At 42.3% G+C, this 21135-nt stretch overlaps 1 long non-coding RNA gene across 2 annotated transcripts in view; it reads left to right on the top strand.

Annotated features, from left to right (window-relative positions):
* Window positions 1-21135, top strand: part of LOC143841842 (uncharacterized) — a 255239-nt gene that overhangs the window by 117628 nt on the left and 116476 nt on the right. For both annotated transcript variants that reach the window (XR_013232891.1, XR_013232892.1), the window contains one exon: window positions 1135-1200. This is a non-coding gene — a long non-coding RNA (uncharacterized LOC143841842). The remainder of the gene's footprint in view (window positions 1-1134; window positions 1201-21135) is intronic.

The raw sequence follows: 21135 nt of genomic DNA, 5'->3' as shown, positions 1-21135 counted from the left end.
AAAGATTACTCTCTTTTAAATATCAAAGTGCTGTGAGTCTGAATCTGTGCCTCATCCACAAAGGTAACTAATAACTGCATACTTTCAAAAATGCTCTGCAGCTCTGTTTCTCTGAAGGGATCAAGTCTAGTCCAAAAGTCCCAACAAGAATATTGTAAGTCATTTAGGATCTCCTTTTGGGAGGAAGTTGGGGCATTAATGAAATAAATCAGGTAAGTTTATGCACTGTGTCCAAAAAGCTGCTCAGCAGTCAATATCAGTTACATTGCCTCTTCAAACAATACTATATAGAAGAAGAGTTGGTTCTTATAGGCTGCTTTTCTCTACCCAAAGGAGTCTCAAAACAGCATACATTCTCCTTCCCTTTCCTCTCCCCACAACAGACACCCTGTGAGGTTGAGAGAGCCTTGCTATTACTGTTCAGTTAGAACAGCTTTATCAGTGCTGTAGCGAGCCCAAGGTCACCCAGCTGGGGTGATGTGTAGGAGCAGGGAATCATTCTGTCTTTGTACTATACTTTCAATTAATTAACTGAGAGTAATTAAATTTGGAAGGGAAATTCTAGTTACCTTCTTTGTGTTAGTTAAGAATGAATGCATATGCTAGCAACTTAGAAATGCTTAATTTCAGATGAGATTGGATCAACATATGACAGACAGTGCATCAGAGGCAAATCAATTCAGAATAAAGAGGGTGTGATGGCTTATTTGACTCTAAGAAGGTGTTCACACCCTAGGAGACCTCTAGCGTGTCTGACATTGACTTATTTGACACTTATTCTTGAATGTAAAACACGCACGTTCAACAAAATCATGGGAGGGACTGGTAGCTCAGTGGCAGGGTATCTGCTTGACACAGAAGGTCCGAGTTCAATCCCTAGCATTACTAGTTTAAAAAATCAAGGGACAAATGATGTGAAAGATAGTGACCTTGGAGAGTTACTGCCAGTTCAAGTAAACATTGAGAAGAAAAGGTAGTCTGGTGGTCTGGTTCAGTATAAGGCAGCTTTGTTTGTCCATGTGTCTAAGAGACAACAAGAATTAAATTCCATGTTTATTTTAAATGGCAAAGACTGCAAGAGAGAACTGAGCAAGAACAAACAAGCAATTGTGATTTTTTGCTTTAACCATATAGATTGTCTTCTTTACGGGAAGCCTGTGGATTGGAAGAATACCATTGCAAAACTGTGGAGTGCAGCTGGTAAGAAAATTTACAGTTGATAATTAATTATCTATCATTAGGATAATTCCCCCTCCTCGGCCCTATGTTTCAGATGAGAGAGAGGGCTTCTAAACCTTATTATAGTCCACTCTCTGAATTCATTATAGCTGCAATCCTGTGCATACTTACTCTCTACTTTATTGGGCATTAGTTCTGCATAAGGATGAGTTTATTGGCAGTTACATATCCATAAACTGGGGCTGCATGGCAGACTATTTGGACTGAACATAATTCGATGAGATACAGGCTGCAATCTTATACTCATAAACCACCAGTGAAATCAGAGAGGTTGCCCTAGAGTAAACATGGTTACAATTTGGCACTAACAAATTGTCCAGTGCAGAATGCAGATTCATGTTTCTGAGCATAATGAAATTAGGAGCATGCACATACACACCTGGCAGGTCTTTTGATCACAGCAAAAGACTGGAGTTTTTCCTTTGACTCTCGTCCACACTCAAAAAAATGGACAAATGGACCTCCTAAACATGATGGCCTCAAACTAACTAATGGTCTTACAATTAAGTGGATCCCTGGCTAGATCAATCCCTCCCAGGAGCTTAAGGTAGCTGCTGTGGTTTCCTCATCTCCAGTTTATCCTCAGAACAAGCTTGCAAGGTTGGATAGGCAAAGACTATCCAAGGCTTCATGGCTGAGTAGACATTGAAGGCAGGTCTCCTCAGTCCCCACCTGAGATTCTAGCTAATACGCTACATTGGCCCTCCACAAGAACGTCCAACGCAAATTGGTACTGTGCCCATGTCTCTCCTTTTGAATGCAATGGCCAAGGCTGCCCATGTATACCGTTTTCAAAAAGCAGTTTGAAAGATGGTAGAGTGTCTCTGCACGTGCTCTGTTGGATCAAAGTTCACCTCTTTGGGACATTAGATACATGAGTGAGCAAACATTTTCACTGCTCGCCTTGAAAGTATGTGGTCTTTGTTTTAAATTCTCATCGAAAGACAAATCCGAATGTTTACAGAAAATCCCATCATGTTCCTTAGGAAGAGGAGTAAATAGCAGAAGAGACTTGATCTGTGCATCCTAGTCACGACCTGGACTCAGGGGTTGTATTATTTTCTTGGTGAGGGAACAGATTGATTGATGTCCTTTATAAAGCCCAAGGAGTCAGTTCTGTATTACCGTGGTACATATAGCTGCCTGCATTTTTCTTTGATATGACGGAGTTGTGATGGTGCAAAGACAGTGATCGCAGAACAGTTATCCTACCTTGTAGTGTCTTGATTGCTCTTGCAAAGTGACTAATGCGTTACCAAGCATATGAACCGATTCTGAATATTTGTTTTCCTCCAACAAGTATTTGTATTCAAAGCCATCTACTCTGATGATTGTTTTGCAACTTTTTAATGTTGTTTCTTTTTTATCCAAAAAACATGTTGGTCTAAAATGGTTTGGTTTTCATGGCTAGTATTCAGTTGTTTGCACTAACCTCAGAAAACCTTTTCAATGCATGGAACTCCTTTGCATCTGCCATCAAAGTTTTGTGCATTGCAGAGGATTCTGGGTAAAGTATACAATAGTAATTTACATGGAGCACTGCTCTTGGGTTTCACCACCATCCTGTGAGAAGAGACTCAATGTAACCTATTGTGCTGTGTCACAAGAGAATAGTGGTAGTGAAATACAGTGCTTCTTTTTATATACAATTACCAAGAAAGCCCATTGCAAGCAGGAATGCAATGGGTGCTAGGACCCAGGGGACACCAGGAGGTACAGATCTCTCTCTCTCTCTCTCTCTCTCTCTCTCTCTCTCTCCTTGTGTGTCTCTTGGTGTGCCTGGCAGCATAAGGCATAGCAGGTAATTAGGAGGGAAGGAGGGCTTGTGTGCAGTTTGGGGCCAGCTCTCTCTGTCTGTCTCTCTCTCCCTCCGTCACAGCAGGGGAGGCTCTCTCTGTGTCTCTGTCAGCAGCTTGGGGCAGCTCTCTCTGTGTGTCTCTCTGCCTCCCTTGCAGCAGGAGCAATAGACAGGAATGACGGCTCATGTTCGGTCTGGCAGAGCTCTGTCTCTCTCTGTCTCTGGCGTGTCTGAGAGGAATGTGGCTAGCCTCCAGGGAGGGAGGGATCTGCAGGGGCAGGGCCAATTGGCCCTATTCCAACGTGGACAGCCAGACCCATTCCACCCCCAAGGCTGTTTCACAAATATATAGAGGAACCATGGATAAGGATGAGTATCTCATGTATGCATATAATGCTTCTTAATGTACAAATAAGACTGGGAAATTAATATATTTTATGATAAAACAGAGGAACTGGAAAATGATATAAACAGTAAAGAATTGTGAGTGAAATATGCACATGGCTACTGGGATTTTCAGGAAGAAACATCAGGGATAAGAAACTCAGGCATTTCTCATATACACACAATTATATAGGATAACCTTTCCACATCATATCACTTAAGAATGCATTTTTTGCTTGTCCATAAAAAGAGTTTGTTGGAGATGACAGCTTAACTCTCCCCCAAATATTTATTTTATTTATTTGATTTGATTTCTATACCGCCCTTCCATATGGCTCAGGATTGCACATATTCACATTATCCAAGTATGTGGAGGCCTGTACTTCGGGCTGAAGGAACTGAATTTGGGCTTTCCCCCCTCCCCGCCTACATTTTGAAGTAGCATAGCTTTAATTAGCTCTTTGCCTTTTCGTTTTCTCACAATTGGTATTTCTTCCTCCCTTCGAATAGAATAGTTTATCATAGGACAGTCCTGGGCAGATTATTACAGCCTTCCTGACAACGTTTCTCTCTCCAGGGTGGGGCTTCTCTTCTCCATCCCCTCCTCTATCCTGCTCCAACTTGCTCGGTTATTCTCAACGCCATCAGTTATTCAACCTGGGCCACATTATGCATCTGCTCAAGAATGATTATCTAGCCAGCAAAATCAATAAAGTGAAGCTCTATTAATAGCACCCATTATAGGGGGGAATGCCAAAATGATTGTCGTGCTCTCTTGTGAATGCAGGGCCTTAACAGGGAGGAAACCATCAGAAAGCCATTAGAATTAAATCATTCTGACACCATCATTAAGTTTTCTTTAAGAGCCGGGTGTCGGCACCTGAACACTCCTGTGGGCTAATAGCTTTTTAGTGCATGATGGGGGTTGGGAGCTTTAAATGTTTACCATGCAAACAAGACACTTTGATCATGGCAAATTGAAGCTTCTGTGTGTGTGTACATGCATGTGCAGGTGCTTAGCTTTGGTGCTGCTTTTACTGGTAAGTAGGGATGCCAGCCTCGGGGGGCAGAGATGGAAGGAATTGGTGAACTCCAAAATTACATTTCCAGACTACAGAGACCAGTTTCCACAGAGGAAATGGATGCTTTAAAGGGTGGTCTCTATAACACTGTACTGCACTCTCCACTGTCCCTGTCTTCTCCAGGCTCTACTCCCAAATCTCCAGGAGTTTCCCACCTGGATCTGGCAAGCCTACTTCCCTTGCCCCCACCCAATGCCAATGGCCAGGGAGAGCTGGCAGCCCTGGTAACTGCAGCATTTAGATACAGGCATTGGAAGGGATCCTCAAAATATCAAGATGGACTGGACAATACTCTGGATTCTTCTGGAACTTTCAGCTTACAGTCGCCTTCCCATTCCTCTCCCCACAACAGACACCCTGTGGGGTGGGTGAGGCTGAGAGAGCGCTGATATCACTGCCCGGTCAGAACAGTTTTATCAGTGCCGTGGCGAGCCCAAGGTCACCCAGCTGGTTGCATGTGAGGGAGCGCAGAATCGAACCTGGCATGCCAGATTAGAAGTCCGCACTCTAACTGGCTCTCAATGAAACCACTCGGGGAATATTGATGAAACCACTTGGGGAATAAAACACATTGTTGATTAATGTGACTGTACATGCAGTTGTTCATCAAGATTTGTGTAGCTTTACAATTACACAAAGCATGCACAAGCATGTATGAAACACCGCTATGAAAGAATATTGATACTGCTAGATGCTCCATCATATCTAGATTGCTTTATTGCAGTGTTGTTCATCCATAACGTTCATCCATAAAACAGAGCATGCAAATAAATTTGCAAAACTGGAGGATGTAGCAACTGCTCCAATTCAATATTTATATATGTATTTATTGTGAAACTGGTAAGAAGTATAGTGCAGAACAAAAATCCAGATGAACCGAGGACATTCTTTGATCTTTAATTCACACTGGTGTGTGTGAATACTGCTTGATGTGAAGACCTTTTAAAATGTAACTTGAACTTGAACTTGAACCCTTTCCCATGCAATGATGTTGCATCTTTGGACATAGTTTATTTGGATTTCAGTAAAGTGTTTGATAAGGTTCCACATGATATTCTTGTTGACAGGTTGGTAAAATGCGGTATGGATCCTAATTCTGTCAGGTGGATCAATAACTGGTTGACAGATCATACCCAACGGGTACTTGTTAATGGTTCAGCATCCTCTTGGAGAAGAATGACAAGTGGAGTTCCCCAGGGATTTGTCCTGGGGCCTGTGTTGTTCAAAATATTTATAAATTATTTGAATGAGTGTTTAGAGGGGATATTTATTAAATTTGTAGACGATACTAAACTGGGAGGGGTAGCAAACACAACCGAAGACAGAAACAGAATAAAGGATGATATTGATAGGTTTGAGAAGTGGGCTAAACTAAACAAAATGAAGTTCAATAGGGACAAGTGTAAAGTTCTGCATTTAGGGAGGAAAAACGAAACACACCAATATAGGATGGGGGACACTTGTCTTGACAGTAGCATGTGCGAAAAGGATCTAGGAATTGTAGTAGACCATACATTGAACATGAGTCAACAGTGCGACTTGGTGGCTAAAAAGGCAAATGGGATTTTGGGCTGTATCAAACTGAGTATTGTGTCCAGATCATGGGAGGTGATGGTACCACTGTACTCTGCTCTGGTTCAGCCTCACTTGGAGTACTGTGTTCAGTTTTGGGCACCCCAGTTGAAGAGGGATGTTGACAAACTGGAGCATGTCCAGAGGAGGGCAACAAAGATAGTGAGGGGTTTGGAGACTAAGACGTATGAAGAAAAGTTGGGGGAGCTTGGTCTGTTTAGCCTGGAGAGGAGACAACTGAGAGGCGATTTGATAACCATCTTCAAGTATTTAAAAGGCTGCCATATAGAGCAGTGGTCCCCAACCTTTATATCACCGGGGACTACTCAACGCTTGACAATTTTACTGAGGCCCAGTGTGTGTGTGGGGGGGGGTAGTTTACTCCTCTACTCTTAACCACTGCCCTAACACTCTCTGATTGCTATGGTAATGTTTAAACATCCCTTCAAAATAAGATACAGACGCGCCACAACAATGAACATAAGGAACATTTTATTTTCATGGAAGTTTTAACTCATGACAATGGCAAATCAATGGGAACCCTGAGCTTGTTTCTCTGTAATGAGACAATGACACCCAAAGTGTATTGTAAAGGGCCGGGGGGGGTGAAGTAAAGGGCCGGGGGGGGGAGAAGGCGTCCTTCGCAGCCTACCTCCAATTAGTCGACGGACCACATGTGGTCCGCAGCCCACAGGTTGGGGATCGCTAATACAGAGGATGGAGCAGAATTGTTCTCTCTTGCCCCGGAGGGACAGACCAGAACCAATGGGATGAAATTAATTCAAAAGAAATTCCATCTAAACATCTGAAAGTAATTCCTGGCAGTTAGAGTGGTTTCTCAGTGGAACATGCTTCCTCAGGAGGTGGTGGGTTTCTTTGGAAGTTTTTAAATAGAGGCTGTATAGCCATCTGACAGAGAGGCTGATTCTGTGAAGGCTTAAGGGGTGGCAGGTTACAGTAGATGAACAATTGGGATGTGGGTGTCCTGCCTTATTATATGATCTTTGTTTCTCCTTTCCTTCTTGTTCATTGTTGGGGGAAGTCATCCAAGCTTGTTGGGTCATGCCTCCTCTCTCTCACATACACAAACACACACAACAATCTTTATTGGCATGAAATTGTACTGGCTTAGAGCTAGGCTGGCCCTCCGGTTTGAATACCTGTGCAGCGCCAGCAGGAGGCTAGAGCATACCTCCACTTGTGTTGAAAGTTTTTTTTTTTTTCTGTGCCTCATCAGAATAGAAGAAGACACAACAGTCAAGAAGGGTCCTACTGCAGATTTTAAAAAGAAAACAAGGACAAGTCTCTCCAGCATGAAGTTTCAGAAAGTTTCAAAAACAGGAGACTGGGTGATGGCAGATTTCGTCAGTGCAGCTAGACATGCTACAAAGTATCAGGTCGATACCCAGTACAACAAAGTCCCAGCAGAGTTCTACCGACCTCAGCAGTCCTATGGAGACCCGATGGAAGGCCCCCTCTGTTGGGATTTGGAAGCTTCATGAGAGAGTTAGGGATGTGACCCAAGAAGTGGCATGATCATGCAGAATATGGTTGGGAAGCATAGCTGTGTGCATGCCCATCTGGGGCCCCTCCCCCACCCCCTGCATGCCCAGCATTGGAGTGGATTTGTGAGTCATTGAATCATAGAGTTGAAAGGAACTTCCAGGGTCATCTAAATCCAACCCCCTGCACAATGCAGGAACTTAAAACTACCTGACCAGCCATGATGACCCCAACGTCATCCCTCCATCAAAAATTTCCAGAGTCTAGCCTGGTCTGGAGGCAATTCACTTAACATATGGAATTCACCTACCACATATGGACATATATGGTCAGCATGACCATATATTTTCATATCACCTAATAAATGCTTAACAAAAAAATTAAAATATTAAAAATTAACTCCCACCTATCCAGGAAACTGTTCCAGGGCCACCAAGAAACCCCAGATAGAAAACCCTGGTTGAGAAACCCTGGTCAATAGAAATTTGCATAGCCCTGCCTGGAGCAAGGGGAGTTGTGACCTTACCAGCTTAGATGACTTGCCCCGTGGAAAAGAAGAAACCTTCACGTAGATTCCAGGGTTTTGTTCTTTGTGCACAGTATACCCAGAACTGAAATATCTGTGTTGTTTGTGGCTGCGATTAGCCATGGTGGAACTACAAAATGGTATTCACCATGGCACGTATTTTTCAGCTCTCTTTCCCTGTATGTCAATGGGAGTAATACTGACTTCCTCTATTTCTGTGAATATAAATGTCTTATATACTCACTGATACAATTGGCAGTCCCATACATTGTCTGCTGGACTGGTGCCTCAGAGGTGGTTGTTTGTGTGCTAAACTGGCCTTTCTATTTCTGGTAAGGAAGAATCCTCCCACTGCCTTCCTCTTTGAAAGAAAAGGCCAATTTCTTCTTTGTCACCTATAGGCCAGGGGTAGTCAACCTGTGGTCCTCCAGATCTCCATGGACTACAATTCCCATGAGCCCCTGCCAGCATTTGCAGCATTTGCATTTGCTGGCAGGGGCTCATGGGAATTATAGTCCATGGAGATCTGGAGGACCACAGGTTGACTATCCCTGACCTATAGTTTTTAGCATTAGGCCTTCTGTTGCCCCACCCCCAAAAGAAAACATCCTTGCATTTTAGGCTATTGTAAGATGTACCAGTGGTCTGGTCTAGTTTTACATGCTCAGCAGGTTGTATGTTCCTTTCATTGGGAACATTAGGCAACCCACAAGCTATGCAGGAGACACATTACACAAAAAGTCTGCTGTTAAAATGGAGGGCTTGTGGCCTGGCTTTCTCCCAGGCCCGCTCTAAACATTGCCTGCCTCTTGCAGCCAGTGGCTGGAATGCCAACCTAGCATTTCATAAATGATCCTGGATGCCCTTTAAACAGGCTGGTAAAAAAACTGAAAAGGAGGAAAGTACCAGCACCATCTGTAATCATTCCTGGGGAAAAAATAATAGTATTGCACTGTAGATTTTCATAGCCCTTTGAGATTTGCCTTCCTTTTTGTTTGCTTTCAGTGCCTAAATGGTGGCTCTGTAATCCTGATAGAAAAGATGACTTCAAATGGGGGGGGGGGGATTGTTTATTTATCTCCAGGAAAGCCGATGCATAGGGAGGCTGTCATTCAGCTGCTTGGATAACAGATACTGGTGTATTAGTGCAGAAGATTAGAGATAGCTTTCTATTACCTTGAGAGCAAAGCAGCTCCTTTGTGTTTTCCGCTCAGGAGCAGAGGTGAGAAATACCACAAATAGGTACTGTTATCTGCGTTATGGTAGCCTTTGGAGAACCTCAGAAACCGTGGGGAACTATTGTTGTAAATGTTGTAAGACATGCTTGTTTCTGCCCCTTACATAACAGAAAGTCCTTTGGTGTGCCATCAACCGGACTCAACCCAATCATGTGAAGACAAATCCCATGAATTGCTCAGCGCCACAGGTTCATGAGGTTATCAGAGCTCCTGGAATTTTGTTTCCTGCCCCCAGTCTTCACTGCCCTGGGGAAACAATTCCATCTCTGCTTCTATAATAGGTTTGACACTGATTTTACTTGCTTATGCTTGTCTCCATACTGTCTAACGCTGCTTACTTAATAGTTGAAATCCTGGAGGAAAGGGCTGCTTAGGTGGAGAACACCTCAATGACAGGGGTAGTCAACCTGTGGTCCTCCAGATGTTCATGGACTACAATTCCCATGAGCCCCTGTGAGCATATGCTGGCAGGGGCTCATGGGAATTGTATAAAGTGACCAGATTTTAACATTGATAAAGCAGGACACCATTGACTGGGGGGGGGGGGTTCTTGATTAAAAATTTGGTCTATTTGGAGCAAAAAAAAATTTCATAGAATGCAAAAATAGTATATTTTTAATATATATTTTTTAATTTCAACATAAGTACAATTTGCCAGGTGCCCCCAGATGCCCCTCCAAAAGTGGGACAATCTGGTCACCTTAGAATTGTAGTCCATGGACATCTGGAGGACCACAGGTTGTCTACCCCTGCTCTATGGCATTGAAAACATTGGTTGGCAAAGCACTTACAATTTCTCAATTACTGCCTCCATGTCAGCTTTTCTCAACTGTTTTACCATTGCGAAATCCCTGAAACATTTTTCAGACTTCATAATACCCCAGAAGTGGGATTTCCAGGTCCCAGCTTCAGGATGGCATTCCTGCCACATTTCATGGATTCCATCCTCCAGGTGGAACCTGGAGAAGCCCCAGGAATGGAAATGCCTCTCCAGATTGCAGAGATCAGTTCCCCTGGCTGCTTGGGAGGGGGAAGGGGGCTATGTAGCACTCCCCTCTATAGAAGAAGAAAGAAGGAAGGAAGAAGGAAGAAGAAAGAAGAAAGAAGAAAGAAGGAAGAAGGAAGAAGGAAGGAAGAAGGAAGAAGGAAGAAGGAAGAAGGAAGAAGGAAGAAGGAAGAAGGAAGAAGGAAGAAGGAAGAAGGAAGAAGGAAGAAGAAGAAGAGTTTTATCAGTGCCATGGCAAGCCCAAGGTCACCAGCTGGCTGCATGTGGGGGAGCGCAGAATCAAACCTGGCATGCCAGATTAGAAGTTCGCACTCCTAACTACTACACCAAACTGACTATACAGAGAGTGAGAGACAGAATACACAGAAGACAAAAGTATTCCTTTCTTCTGAATTGCAAAACTTATGAACCACACCATCACCTCTCCATGTAGGAAATAGCCGAGTGTCTTCCTCCTTGGATTGCTCTGAGAAGCCATTAGCCAGAAGGTTCAAATGTAAAGGGAAACAATCCCCTGACAGTCAATGAGCAAGTCAAAAAAGATTTACACCATCCTCCTGCAACAGTTTCTCCTGCTTGTGCTCTAGCTACATTATGAAAGATTGGGGGTGACGTATCACCTTTTACTACAGAAGGATACCTGGACTTGGGTGTAGACTAACTAGCTTGGGTGTAGACTAAGTCCCCAATAAAATATTGTGAACATTTCTCACAGTTTCCAGAAGGGTTTTTAATAAGTATTGTTTTAGTAAGGCAAAATAGAGCATGAGACCCAAAGAAAGAGAAGAGAGCTGTTTCAGTAGATGCAATTACCTTTTTAATTAAACTGAATTAATGTACTTTTTGCATTGCACTGTGCAACATTCCAACTAAATTAATATATTAATTCATGAAAATGGATAGATAACGCTGAAAGCCCTTCAGTTTCAAGTGAAATATTTAATTTTGTTATAGAACCGCACGAGAATTCTGAGGCAGAGCAGGCCACAGGACAGCAGCTTTTCTTGTTTATGTCCATCAGAATTCATCCATCAGATGTGATTTTTTTCCCCATCGCTATGCTATTTTCCTGACCTCAGATGGCCCCCAGAGCTGCTATTTCAACATTAGGGGAAACATAAAGGTAATGTTTATGTTTTTCCCAGTAGACCTAATATCAGCTCAAGGGAGCCATTTGAGGTCAGGAAAACCTGGAGAAATAACTAAATCCCCCTTTCTTAGAATGCCTTCCTTTTGCCCTTTCTTCTCCCCCACCCCCAAAAAACAAAAACAAAAACAAAAAGAAATAATGGCCTGAGATCCATCCACAGAGCTTGTAGCCACCTCATCCTCATGTTGCAAATTCAGAAATAATTACATGTGAATTTGCATTTCTACTGTGCATATTTCTGGAACTACCTAACATTTCCCTTTCCTTTCTGTCCTTAAAAATGCCACTCTTTTGGTCCTACTGTTCATTAACCTCTGGTTGCATTGGGAAGGAAATATTGTCTTTTTGTGTTATAAAGGTGTTTGTGTCATGTGTGTTCACTTCTATTGGTTCCATCTATATGGCCTTTCTGGAGTACCTCCAGATTTCTTTTACCTGCATGCTTTAGGCTGCTGTTTTACTTGGCCAACTTTCCTAACTCTAATTTGCATGGCACAGCTCAAAAAGAAAAGAGATAGGCAGCAATTCTGTACCAAAGCTTCAGGAAGCAGACAAGGTAGCAAGAGACTGCCTCTCACGTTCTTCTGTGCAAGAATAGAACAGATCTTTGAATGTGATTCTTCCCTGTCTGTACCATCCTGAAGGCATCATATGGCAAGAAGGCCAGTTTCTCATGTCTGAGAGATCTTAAGCAAGAACTTATCCCACAGGGTATGGGACACTGAAGAATAACAATGTTAACCTCTAGGTGGGGTCTGGAGACAACCTGAAATTACAATTCATTTCCAGAGATCAGTTCCTGTAGATACAACAGCTGTTTTGGGGTATGAGCTCTATGACACTATACCCCACTAAGATCCCTCTCTTCCACAAACTCCACTTTCCCCATGATCCATCCAGATATCTCCATTTATTACCCAACTCAAATTTGGCTGCCCTAATGAGGAAGCACTGCATTATGGGTAGCAAGTAAGCCAATGTACTTGGTTTTCTTTCTTTGCATTATTTCTAGCACAGAATGAGGGCAGCAAGTGACGTGAGCTGTTCAAGATGTTGAATTTTGGGTATGAGGGAAGGATGTTTTAATCAAAAGTACCATATCTCCAAAAATTAAACCCAAATTGAATCTTGGATTTTATTTATAATCAACAATTGAGAGCAAGAAACTGATATCTTAATAAATTGGCCATGATCTCAAGCTGAACCAGGAGTCAGGCTTTGAATGTATGAAATCATGGAATAATTTAATAAAAAATAATTTAATAAAAATAATTTAATAAAAATTTATTCAGTTAGAATGTCAAATGAATTATTTTTGTTTAAAAACTAGTTTGCACAATTGCGTGAAGGGATCACCTTCCTTCTGGGCTGTACCATTTCAGATTTAAGGCAGAGGCCCATGTGACTATGCCCCCTTTAAAAAAAAAAGCACAGGAAATATTTAAAAATCCAGATTTCAGAGAGAAATGTTCTAAACTAGCCTTCATTCAGATAAAGCCAGTGGTCAATGTGCTTAATACAATGTACATAGTGGGATTTGATCATATGAGCTCACAACTCAAGTTTGAAATGTTCCAGTCTGTTCACCAGCTTGCCTCTTTATCTGTGAGAACTCCTTAAATGAGAATGATTAAAAGTCAGAAGGTGTGGAGAAGTAAAGTTTGGATCAATGAAAGGTTATAAATAAGCATTATGCATCAGTGCTGTACAGTTTTCAGACCATGCGTTACAGCCAAACGTTCATTTATCATGCAGTGGTTTGCTTACAGACCAAGGAACGTGCCCTTTTGAGACAATAAGTTATTCTAAACTGAGGCATTATTCTTGGTAGAAATACACATCAACCAATTTGTCATTTTATATAGAACTCCTAGTGCTTTAAAATACAGAAACAACTGCTGCCTTTCCCCCCATTGCACAACTTTTGTATAAATAGAGTCTATAATAGAAATAGAGGTAGACTCTGTTTCTACAATGCAATTAAATTGGAAGCCATAAATCTTTAATTTTTTCCCTCCACTGTGCTCTTCCTCTAGGAATGTATCAGACATGGAAGCTTTATAATGTAGCGATGTTATTAAATCTCTTCTCTTTCCAGCTCAGGATATGCAAGATAACAGAGCATTTCATGACTTTGTGGGTTAATGTCTTTTTACTGCCATTCCCTTCTCGTGGAAATATTAATAAAATTGTCTGAGTTGTTAGAGACTGGCTGGTAATAGAATCATGAGGTCCCAGTGGGAACATTATTAGGAGTAGGTGAAATTGAATCCTGTCGCAGACAGTTGGGGAAGCAATTTCCACCCAATTGAAGTCCAACGTAAGGTCAAGAGTAGAGTTAGATGTCTGTTCTATCCTAATGGTCAACCAGGGAATCATTTCATAACTGGAAGATTTTGATCCACACACAAAATCCATGCCCATCCTAAGGGCTCAGTTCCCCTGCACTAGCCGATCTTGTGAACTCCGACTCTTTGAAAGTTCCATATAGAAATGTCAACCTGCCGGAGGAGTGGTTTTGGCTCAGTGGGAGAGCATTTCCCTTGCATGCAGAAGGTCCCAGGTTCAATCCCCAGCATCTACGGTTAAAAGGATCAGATAATACGTGATGTGAAAAATCTCTGCCTGAGACCCTGGAGACCTGCTGCCAATCACAGCAGATGTTACTGACTTTGATAGACTAACGGTCTGAGTCAGTATAAAGCAGCTTCTTCATGTGGCCCCGACAGGAAAAACTGGTCTGGCCTTCTCTAGCATTGTGAAGAGCAACTTGAATTGCAGCTATCAGCAGTCAAATTGTTTCATAACATGTAGGGGGGACGCCTTTGCCATTCGAAAGACCACATAGACTGAACGTGAATGCAAGGTATCATTTCTGTTGAATTGCGTGTATAACTGGCTGCCCAAGGGATCAGGGTTTCCAGTACTCAGTTGGGGCCTGGAGATTTCCTGGCATGCAAACTTACCTCCAGACTATAAAGTCAAAACTCTATCCTTATTAACAGTCATTTAGACCAATACAAATTGTACTATACATGAATAATTTAAAAGTTGCTAAAATGTGGCAACAATAAAACAAAGACCATGAAACCACATATCTCTGTGTACAAATATTAATCTTCTCAGGCTAATGCGTCGTTTAATCGCAGCCACACAAAATTTAGTAGTATTTGCTGGAATTTGAAAATTCTCATCCTTCAGCTTTTTCTTTTAATCTTACCAACTGAGGACAGGCCCCAGAAGTCTTTCCAGCATTGGCTTGTATAAACATATCTTGTAGCATGGTATTTATGGGGCAGTAACGTTAACAATGATCCACTATTTCTATCTGCCCACTTGCACAGGGGCAGAGTCCTTAAGATAAAGTGGTTTTCTTATAAGGGCCTTCTACTACTGCTGTGGGCAGGGCTGAACATCTGGCTACAATAAAGGCTTTTCTCTGCTTGTGGTTCTCCAGACTGAGCAGGTAAGGGGCAAGAATACCTCCAGACTTCAGGAAATGACAACTTTGAAGGATGGATTCTATGGCAGCTGTCCCCAATCCCCGGTCTAGGGACCGGGACCGGTCCGTAGATCAGTTGGTACTGGGCTGTGGCTCCTCCTCGTACTCCTCCTCAGCTGCTTCCTCAGGGGCTGCCCTGCCATTCTGCTGCCACCTCACCTTTGGTGCTCTCCGGTGGCCGCCATAGCTGGGACTCCCCCTCGGCATGGCACTGCGCAACTGCTGCTGGAAGCGCCCCCAGTGAGTGGCAGGAAGTCAGGGGAGCCAGTGGGAAAGCAAGCAGAGCAGGGGCTCAGGCAGCAGTGATGTCCCTCAGCAAAAGACGACCCTCCCCCCCCAGGTCACAGTAAAATTGTCAAGCGTTGACTGCTCCCCGGTGATAAAAAGGTTGGGGACCACTGCTCTATAGCATTTCATCCCAGTTGAGTTCCCTCCTCCCAAACTCCTTGCTTCCCAGGATTTGCTCCCCAATCTACAGGAATTTCCCAAGCAGAAGGCACCCTCCCCAAAGACTTCTTTGCTGGAATATGGGAAGTCTGAGGAACATCATTCCCTCTGCCTCCCTTAGAACAATTCACTCTGATGTCTGAAAACCTTGAGGAGCTACATCGATATCCTTCAGCAGAACTGGAGTCATTTGGTACCTTCTAAAAGCAGCTGTCTAATTCCCAAGGTTACATGAATCATTTTCTGGGATTTTATCTGTGATCCATTCGGGCTACTTCTCAAAAAAGGAGATAAAGTTCTGCTTATAATATCATTGCTTAAGATCTTCCTGTAAACAAAGAGGTAGGTTAACTGTTCTTTCTGTTATGTGCCGCAGACACATTTATCTGTGGAAAAGAAGCCATCCTTTCTTCATTTTCAATTTGGAGAGGTTGCCTTTCAGTGTATGGCATGCTTCTTTTTTTCCAGAGTGGAAATTTTAGAATAGATTAGCACGGTTTTAGCTGCCTCACAGAGCACTTGCTAATTAGCCTTAAATTAACTCACATGCCTCATAGGATTGAAGGAAGGACAATTAACCTAATCGGAAGCATACATTTTTTTTTTGTACAATCCGTGATGTTTAGTTAAAGAGGCTTAAAATGAAAGTCATCCCTGGGAGCAGCTGTGCCTCCCACCTCCAGTCTTTGGAGGAGACAGAAGCTGCTTTTAGACAGCTCCATGGCTCAGGGAATGCTGCAACAAGATTGCTTTTTGATTGAGCAAGTTTCCTTCATTTTGTTTCTTTATTCTTCTCAATTTGACTTCTCTTGCTTCTCCTTTAGTGTTGCCAGAAGAATTGCTAACATTAAATCATGATTTGGGGAACATATTGGTTGGATCCAGACAGCTTTCTCCCTCCATCTCCCCCAACTCCTTTCCTTGCTACCGCTCCTACCTCACATGGTTGTTGTCCATGCAGGTCTGATGATCCCTACCAAAGTTGAGTTTATTATTTTTGAATAGCTGGTCTGTCCTTCTGCCCCACACACTCTTTATCAGTAGAAAAGCTGACTGGATTCAACCCTCAGTTTGCTACTTCATTGTGTCCCACTGTAAAATTATCTTAATGTGAGTGTATATATGATTGTGTCAGGATTCTTTTAGTGTGGTGTTTTACTAATGCACACCTGCATTCCCAAAATGCTCACTAGGGATTAAGCCCCATCGAGCTCAATGAAGTAATGTATGGATAATCCTGTTTAGGATGACACTGTAGCAATATTATCCTAAAGAGAGTTATACTCTTATCAGCTTAAGACTTCAATGCACTTCAAGAGGTGTGACTCTGCTTAGCAGGGAAGAAATGCATATGTGAAGAATTTTGAACCTATCACTATCTTTTTTTTCTGTCTTGGTTATGTTTTTCCATTCTGCAACTTGGATCAGCAAATGGCAAGACTACTTCCATCAATGGAAGTACTTGAAATAACCAGTTTTGAAGGCATGTCTCTGGCTGGGCATAAGTTGCAGGCTATCCCCTGAGAAGGCTGGGAGATGCTAGCTGAGCTTGGTCTTGTGCTAGCCTCAGAGCTGGCAGAGTTCCCAGCTCTGTTATCAGTCCTGGCTGGAGGCCAACAGCATAGAGAAGGAATGTTATACAAAGAGTTCAGGCAGTAGTTTATTGGTCAAAGCAGATGCAAAACAGCTCTGTACACAGTCTAAAGGCAAGAGCAAGCAAGCAAGGCAGCATAGTCAAAGCAGTCCAGGAGTTGAGGGCAGTCATCAAGATTGAGGATAATCTGGGTTAAGAACAGGCAGGAGGTCAGATGGAACAGGAGTCCTGAATACTCAGGCATGGGTTAGGGAGCAGGATCACTCATTGCACTCAGACTGAGTATTCAATGCCTCAGCCTCAAATAGGCATAGCCAGAGCATGAAAACAGTACCTGCAAGGACTCACGCAGGGAGGCTAGGTCTTTCAGTCTTCAACCTGCAAGGACTCAGTTGCGTCCTCCACACTTTGAGGATAGTGAGTAGCCAGGTGGGTGCTTCTCCATCTGACACATAGGTTGAGTCTCTGTTGCCATTGCTCGAGAGGTTTGCCAGTCCCCCATGGCTCAACAAGTGCTCAGCTTCCTCCTCTTCTTCCTTATCACCAGTCTCCATGGGTTGACTCATGACACCAATGTGTGGAGTCTAACCTGGGAGTTTCAAGACTGCAGTCTAACTCTCGAGCTTGCTTTTTGTACATGATTTTAATTCTCTGCATCTTGCTTCACATTTCCCAGCCTTCTTCAAGCCATTTATATTCAGTGCAACATTAAGATGACAACAATTCCTCCTCTCCCGTAGTTTTACACAGTATTAAGTCTTATGGATAAAAACGTCTTTTGTTTTGCTACTGCATTCAGCAAAATTTCATGCAAATAACTTCATTTTGACCGGGTGTTAGATTTTTTTTTAAATAAAGGACTGATGACAGGGAGAAATAAAATGTAGGAGAATGAAATTTTAAAAGTGAGCCAATTTATAATGAACCAGCAAGTCTGCTTTGTAATCATCAGACCCAAAAGACCTTTAATTATTAAGGAACATTCAGATGCTAAGCAACATTATCTATGTTAAGTTAATTATTGCAATGAGTGATGTTACACATTAAGCTTACTCATTTTTTTCCTTTTTCCCTTTTGTTTAAGAATCACAGTGCAGATATTTATTTATTTAATATAATAATTTTTTCAAAAAGAGCTAGGAAAATGGCCAATCAACAGTGAAGAAGAAGATTTGGTTCTTATATGCCGCTTTTCTCTACCCGAAGGAGGCTCAAAGCGGCTTACAGTCACCTTTCCTTTCCTCTCCCCACAACAGACACCCTGTTAGGTGGGTGAGCCTGAGAGAGCCCTGATATCACTGCTCGGTCAGAACAGTTTTATCAGTGCCATGGTGAGCCCAAGGTCACCCAGATGGCTGCATGTGGGGGAGTGCAGAATCGAACCCGGCATGCCAGATTAGAGGTCCGCACTCTACCACTACACCAAACAGTGGGGTTAACTATCTTCAGGAAGGAAAATTATGTGGCGGTTTATTGAACATTCTTTTCAATTCAATCCATTTTCCACAGATACAGCCACTCTTAAACATTAATGGACTTCACTGTTTAATTGAAGCCATCACTTCCTAAGGTTATTCCATGGGAAACTATTATCTAAGTTCATTGGCAAGACACAATGCATTCTGTGTTAGGACCCTGAGCATCACTTGACTACTTCATCTTGCATTTTTTAAGACAGATGTTAATATTATGGTTGTCATTTTGCCCATAAAAAGGTTAGAAGGAGAGCCCAAATCATTTATGTCTCACAGGCCTCCGACCTTAGTTTCAGCCATTCAGTGCAGCTAATAGAATATGGTACCTATTCTGGAACCATTGTGGGTGCTTCTCTAATGAGGTCAGGACATAAGAAACATCCTGCTGGATTAGCATCAGACCAATCATCCATCAACTCCAGCATCCTGTTACACACAGTGGCCAACAAAGTAGCCCTGGATAGCCTAGCTGCCAAGATTCCTAACATGGAAGGTGTCATTGATGAAGGGGAAACCTAGAAGTAACCTCAGTAATTTTTAGGAATTGTTTAGTAAATCTGTGGTCTTATTATAGAGTTTCTGGCACTTCATAGACTCCGGTGATCAGTTCCACGGGAGAAAAAAATGCTTTGTAGGATAGATTCTATTGCCCCCCTCCCCAAATCTCCAGGCATTTCACAAACTGTATCAGGCCACACTGCCCTCCCCCATCCTCCACCGGTGGCCAGGGAGGACCTGGCAGACTCACTTATCTGTCACTATTAGACTAACTCTCAGTATTTAAGAGTCTGATAAATCCATGAGGTATTATTGGGACTCATTTTAGTTGTTCTTTGTACCCAGACTGGGATGATAAGACTTTAGGACATTCCCACTTATATTTTCAAAGAGATCACTGTTGCTGAAGACTACAATATATACTCATAATATTAGAGTTTCTTTCCATTTCCCTTAAAAATGAAAACATTTAGCAAGGTACCTCATACTGTGCTTTCTTTTTAAACAGCTTCCTCATATGATAGGAGCACAGTTGGATTTCATGCCTCTCTTGTGACAATTACATGGCTGTAAAATAAGATCTGATCTGCACCAGCATATACTATCAATATTTATACCTGACTCAAATTAATTGAATAAATTGCTTTGGACAGTATTAAAATCACATCTGTCAATATTATCCCCACTTTGATTTTGACCTGGCTGAATTATTGGCCTTGTCAAGCATTAAAATTCCTTAAAGAATACAGAAGTTACCAAAACAATTGACATATTTCCTGTGGTGAAAATTGATATCATTTAGGAGGGGGAAAAAAGCAGAATTGCAATATACAAAAGTGTGTACAAATAATGACAATGTGAAGTATCCTAAAGAAATGAAAGTGTCTGTATTGGCTTATCCTGTAACTCTGGCAAAAGGAAAGCCTGAAACTCATCACACGAGAAAGAAAAATCTGAATCACAATAAGTCAGAGCAGCTCTGGTGGTACTCCTGGCCTTTGGGGTTTCTTGCTGGCTTGATGAGCAAGGAGACTCTGCTTTAGCTATTTATTGTGATAGCTGTAAAGTTGCCATGCATCAGCAGGAGGCTTGTGGGGAAGTTAACATTCACAAAGAAATTAAAAAAATAAGGCTTCTTGTACTTGCAGAAAGTTCTTACCATAGTTTCTGGTCATTCCTAGAGCTACCATTAGTCACTTCCAGGTAGATTTAGCAATTACCAGGAATTCTGTGGAAGAACTTCCTTTACATAAACAGATCCTTATTTTTCTTAATTTTTCTTTTAATGCTGCTTCCTGCTTGGTAGTCCTAGGCTGATTCCGCACTTACTTTGTTTATTCCGTTGTGGATCCTGCTGAATCCAGATCAATTTGAACTCGGGTCTTCCTCCCCCCCCCCCATTGAAACAGAAAAGTGTTCTGCACGTGGTTAGGGAAGCTCAGAAGGGGAAGGGGGAGCCAAGCGCAGCAGGAGCCTTTTTCTTTCTTTTCTTGAATGGGGGGGGGGGAGGATTGGAGACAGCAGAGGAGGGAGAAAAAAACTAAGAGGCAAATTTCTACTGAGAAAAGGTTAGACTTCTGGAGCTTCTGCTGAGAAAAGTTAGGGCTTGCCCTTTAAGCCTGGAACCCAGGAACGGATGCCCTGGCTAATCAGGGCATCTCTACCACAGAGTTCAGGAACAAATTCGAAACAGGCATGCTTTCTCATGCTTTCTCAATACGATTCTTCAAATATTGAGTGTTATATCCACTCTAAGATATCGCAGGATAAAGGTAGGGTCACTCTGGATCAATCATGGTTGTTGCAGAGGGAAAATTTAAATCGGACAAAATCAAAATGGAAATTGCATTCATTTGAGATGGCAGGGACTGAATCGACCTGGGATTGGAATAAAAGCTCCATGCAGACTACACCCTAGATGGCTGTCATCTTCTACCCAGTGTAACAGAACTAGGATGGACAAGGTTATAAGTATTCCCCTATTTAATTTGTCAACTGTTCTAATCAAGATTTCAAAAGGGTCATTCTGTGTGAAGGCCAGAAAGAAATAATCAGCATTTCTCTCCTGTTTTTTTTCTTTTTCATTTTTAAAAGAAAAAAAACTACATATGGGCTCTTTTC

The sequence above is a fragment of the Paroedura picta genome, chromosome 7 (assembly GCF_049243985.1).
Source record: "Paroedura picta isolate Pp20150507F chromosome 7, Ppicta_v3.0, whole genome shotgun sequence".
Lineage (NCBI taxonomy): Eukaryota > Metazoa > Chordata > Lepidosauria > Squamata > Gekkonidae > Paroedura > Paroedura picta.
This window is presented reverse-complemented; position numbering and strand designations above follow the sequence as displayed.